Genomic DNA, 4,882 nt, shown 5'->3' on the forward strand with positions numbered 1-4,882 from the left:
ACTCCAATGGAAAAGAGAGTGGTCAGGGTAAGTAGGACAATGAGTCCAGTGGGCCAAGCAGGATGGGTTGGAGCTCTGTACGTGAGTCATGAGTTCCTTCCAGTGGGGAGGCAGAATGTCAGTGATGGATGGCCAGAAACGGCAAATCCCAGAGGAGCGAGTTTAAAGAACTAGAAGCAGGCCTTTAGGGGAATGGGAGGATGGGTCAATGTGACCAGACAAGGGCCTCAGTGAACCCAGACCAGAGGCACTCTTGTTTCCCTGCTGGCCTGGATGGGAGCAGAGGCTGACCCAGAGTCCCCAACACAGGATGCCAGAGGTAATGTTCTGCAACAGGCTCTGATATGGAGTGGCTCCCCACCAGGCCTTGCCCCACTCCCCCTACCCCTACCTCCCAGAGAGAGGGCAGAACACAGAATATGAGAAGTCCTTTAATCAAAATCTGCTGTGAAACTGGGGCAGAGAGGGGGCAAAACAAGGGGCAGAGGATGCCCTGGTGGAGGCAGAACGAGAGGCAACAAGCTTAGCCACAGCTTGCCGGCCCCGGAGGTAACAGCTGCTCCTCTTGCAGGAAGATGCTGGGCTCAACCTGTAAAACAGCAGAGTCAGGGAAGAGCCTCAAGCCAGGGCAGCCCACAGCCCTGCTCAACAGCCAACCATGTGGGAAGGGGTATGGAGTGTATAACACTCACTTCAAAGATCTGGAACTTGTTAGCCAGGTACCGCTTGGAGGCTGCAACAGGGAGAGGCATAAACAGGTGTTCCAGACAGAGAGACACAGAAGCCTGAACCCCTGTCCCCGTGGGGAACCACCTAACCTTGCAACCTGAAACCCACATACCCTGAGCCCGGATGCAAAGAACCTTGGGCCTGATCACTCCCCACTACCGGAATGAAATGTGGAGACATTTCCTAAAAGGAAACAAAATGTGCCAGCAGCTCTCAAGCTCGGGGCCTTGCCCAAACCATTCAAAAATTCTCTCGCAAAAAATCCAACAAGACCCTTAGAGGCCACACCAGACCAACAAGGCACCTCTACAAGTCCTATCAGAAGGAGCTCTCTAGGACTCGTCTGGCTGGCAGAGTGTGCACACAGTCCACACAGTACTTTGCTACTTGTCCGCACGCCCAGCTGGACATGCACCGCATGCTCCAGGGACAGGCTTGATAGGTTCTCCTCCCCACAGGAATGCTGATCCCTACGAGGCCCCCTGCACCTGCAGCCCACCCTACCCCAAGGGCCCACCCCGATTCTGCACTAAGAACCCGCTGCTGTCTGTTCCTGGTTCCTCATACCAAGTTGCTCCTTAAGGTCATCTATTTCTCTCTGTAGCACCAGACACTAGGCCAGCAGACACAGGAGGAAGAGAAATGGTTAGTATACAACCACCTCCCATATCCTCCTCCTTTCCTCTTCCCCGGGCCCTCCATCCCAAACCAGGTGCCTAGACTGGCAAGGGAGAGACTTTCCTCAGTGGAAAGGAGGTGGGCTCCTTCCCTGGGGTGCCCAATGGGGGCGGAGGGGGGGGGCACACATGTCAGTTGCACTTGGACCCAGATCTCACCATGGGGTTTGGGTGTGCATTCACAGGAGCAAGAGAAAACATTACCTGAGGACAGCCCTGCCTTCCGGGGGGCTGCTGCCGCCTTTTCGATCTTGGGGGATGGTCAGTTGGTTCCTGGTCACCTGACAGGGAAAGGACACACAATCCAGCTTCCAGGTTCCCAGTGAGGTGGAAACTGCCAAGCAGGCTCTAACGTGAGGTGAGGCAGTACCACCCTCTGCTAGCATCAAGTCTCCCCTGCTCTGGCTGGCAGGCAGCCCAAACCTTCTCTCTGGGCCTGCCCCTCCTATTCCTTAGGGGAAGCCATTTCACCACGATGGATCCTCTGTGTTCGAGCCTCCCAGAGCGGCAGCCACAGCCAGCACCTGGGAAACCAATGTGGGCGAACAACACTTCACAGAAAAGGCTATTAGCCTGCAGGTCTACGCCCAGAGTAGCTGTTGGGGCACTGCCACCGATCACCCCTGCCAAACAAATTCCACACAGAAGGTGATGGGGCCAGGTCCAGCCCTGTTGACACCTTGTTTCCCATGGGAGAAGCAGCCTGAGAGCAAGGCTGAACCCCCGGAAGAGAGAGGGAGTCAGAGACAGATGTTTCTGCCCTCACCCCTGGCCTCCTCCCCCCATATCAAAACCCAGGACACTCACCTGATGGGCCAGGCCCTCTGGGCCTGACTTCTCCCTTGTTCATGGCCACAGGCTCTGAGTTTCCTGAATCCTGTGTGCCTCTGATGTTGAGGTTGGCCCTTCCGGATTCTCCATGATGCACCGATGGAGAAGTTGGCCATGGCCTGTCAGTGGTAAGCTAAAAACAAGATTTCTCACTGATCTGGAGTAAGGATGTGTGTGTGCGTGTGCGTGTGTGTACCAGTGCATTTATATGTCTGTCTGTGTGTGTGAGAACTCACATGATTCAAGACGGAGTTGAGGCAGGAAACTGGAAAGAGAATTGAAAGGCTGATCTCTTTAGCACATTCCCTGTCAGTCAGCCCCAGGCCAGCAGGCAGAGCTGAGCTGGGGACAGCAGTGTGGCACTGAGAAAGCCTGGGGCCACTGTAAGGAAGGTTTGGGGAAGAGCTAGGAAATAGGATTCAGGAAAGTGATGTGTCTAAACAACGAAGCTCTGTGAAGCTTTTAAGGGGTCCCTTCAAATCAATTCAGCTACCAGCTCTCCCTTCCACTCCAGCCCCAGCCTCATGGAGGAGGCTGGAAACAGGCCAAGAGTGGAGAACCGAACCCAGCACACCCAAAGTGCTACCTTAACGTTTGTCCCTAGTGAAAGGATCCCAATCTGGCATCCTAATGACCCAGCGACCGAGGGCCACACGGTGACGACCCCTGAGGGATGGAGAGAGGGAATACGGGGTGAAGACCTGTGTCCTGGGGAGGGTGGGAAGGGGAAGAGTGGGGAGAGAGGAGGGGCCTAGCCTACTCACTTGGCCCTTTGGGAATGGGTCTCTATTTGGGTCGTTGTCTGCTCCTGACACCGCCATTGCTGCCACCGACTCCCGGGCCTGCCTAGCCACGGATTTCTTCCCAGCGCCGGTGTGCTTGGACTCTTAAGCTCCCCAAGGGACCAAGGCATACTTCTTGGACCTCCCGAGCAGCAGGATGCTGGAGATTGGGGGAAAGGTGGCCGGTTCCAGGGGAGTGGCCGAGATTCCCTGCCCCCAGGAAGGGAAGCTTCTCTCCACGGCAGGTTTGGAGATGCCCTCAAGGGATTTCTTCTCCTGGACCCCCTTCCTCCTAGGAGTGGGCCGGGCCGGCTGCCTGTAGCGGCAGCTGCAGTAGCTGATGCTACTGCTACTCGGGTAGCAGGGGAGGCCGCCCCCCTTCCCCCAGAGCACACTCTGCATTTTCTTAGGGGGAGAGATGTCCTCCTGTTCTGCATCGCTCTGCCTGCCCTGCCTTTCCAGAACCGAAATTAATCCTCGGGGAGCCGAGGACAGGCAAGTGCCTGGCACATTAAGGAGATTCTCCTTGCCTTGGACATTCGAGCGTCTGGGTGTGTTCCCGGGATCCTCGGGGCTGTTGAGCTTGGCCTGGCCTCTGTCTTTGGGATAAATGCTCACCCTCATCCGCTCTATCTCACTGAACTCATCAGAGGACTTGTGGTCGGCAGCAGCCCAACTGGGCTTTCTGAGGGGGGCCATTGGCGATCCACAGCCACGTTCAACCTACTCTTAGTGCCTCTCTTAGGGTTCATCAGCCTGTGCCGTTTCCCCACATGTCTGGGCGGCACCGCCTCGACTGCGGGGACGTGCCTCGAGGTCCCGCAAGGCAGACACTTCGCCGACCACATAGCTCTCCTGGGACAGGTATCTGTGGGTGCCCAGCACGTTCAGGTCAGCCAGCTGCTGCAGGATGGCCGCCACTGACTCGTCAGCCAGCTGCAGGCCGTCCCCCTGGTCGTTGGCCGGGGATCCAGGCCAGCCTTCCCGGCCCCACAGCACCGGCCCTCCCGCTTCCAGCACCTCCCGCTCTGAGTCGAAGCCCTTAGGGTCTATGAAGCCATCCCCGCCCTCACCCTCGCTGCTTCGCGGTGCCCCTGGCTCAGGGCCGCCGCAGGGGCCAGGGTCGGGTCCCCGCGGGGCTGCGGAGCCGGCCTCAAGGCCGCTGGTCTGCTCCCTGCGCTCTGAGCTGAAACCTGCTCCGGAAACAGACACCTCATCATCTGGGGAGCTCCTGTTGCAATCTAGGTGGCTGTCGGACCCGGGGTGGCGACGACGATTTATCAACCAGGTCGCAGTGTCCGCTGTGGTGGTGGTCAGGGTAGGCGAGGCTGGGGGTCGTCTGGAGCTCACCATCAAGCACCAGCGGAACCACAGGCAGGAGATGGCTGCAAATAACGCGAGACTTTCAGCGTGCCAGAGCTGCCGCCTCCTCATTGGTCCGGTTCTTGCCAACTGGCACGCGCCTTGTTTGGCCGTCCCCTCGAGGTGTAACCAATGGGGTCGAGGGCCTCCTCTGGCTTGCTGCCAAGCCCAAAGGCCATCCTGGCAGTTGGCGAGTTGGTGGGTGAAGGTGATGATGCGAGTGTACCTCTGTGAAGCCTCTCTTCCCACCTCCTCCGGTCCCACCTCCGCTTTCCTGTTAGAGTCACAGCCCTGAGCCCTGACTGTGTACAAATGGGTGGAGCAGGAGACAGGAGGGTACTGAGGGCGCTGGTCTCCTGGGAGCTGAGGATGAAACGTCAGGATGGAGGCGCTGGGTGCCTAGCATGTGCTGAAAGCATTTGCCTGCCACCCTTCCACCACAAGTCTTATGACCCAGTGGGAGAGTGGGCAGAGGAATCCCACACTCAGTGGTGAGTGGTC

The 4,882-nt window shown here is 57.9% G+C and overlaps 1 pseudogene; it reads right to left on the reverse strand.

Annotated features, from left to right (window-relative positions):
- Window positions 1–523: 523 nt before the first annotated feature.
- On the reverse strand, window positions 524–4,453 carry LOC133052759 (uncharacterized protein CXorf49 homolog; annotated as a pseudogene).
- Window positions 4,454–4,882: the final 429 nt, after the last annotated feature.

Source organism: Dama dama, chromosome X (genome assembly GCF_033118175.1).
Source record: "Dama dama isolate Ldn47 chromosome X, ASM3311817v1, whole genome shotgun sequence".
NCBI lineage: Eukaryota > Metazoa > Chordata > Mammalia > Artiodactyla > Cervidae > Dama > Dama dama.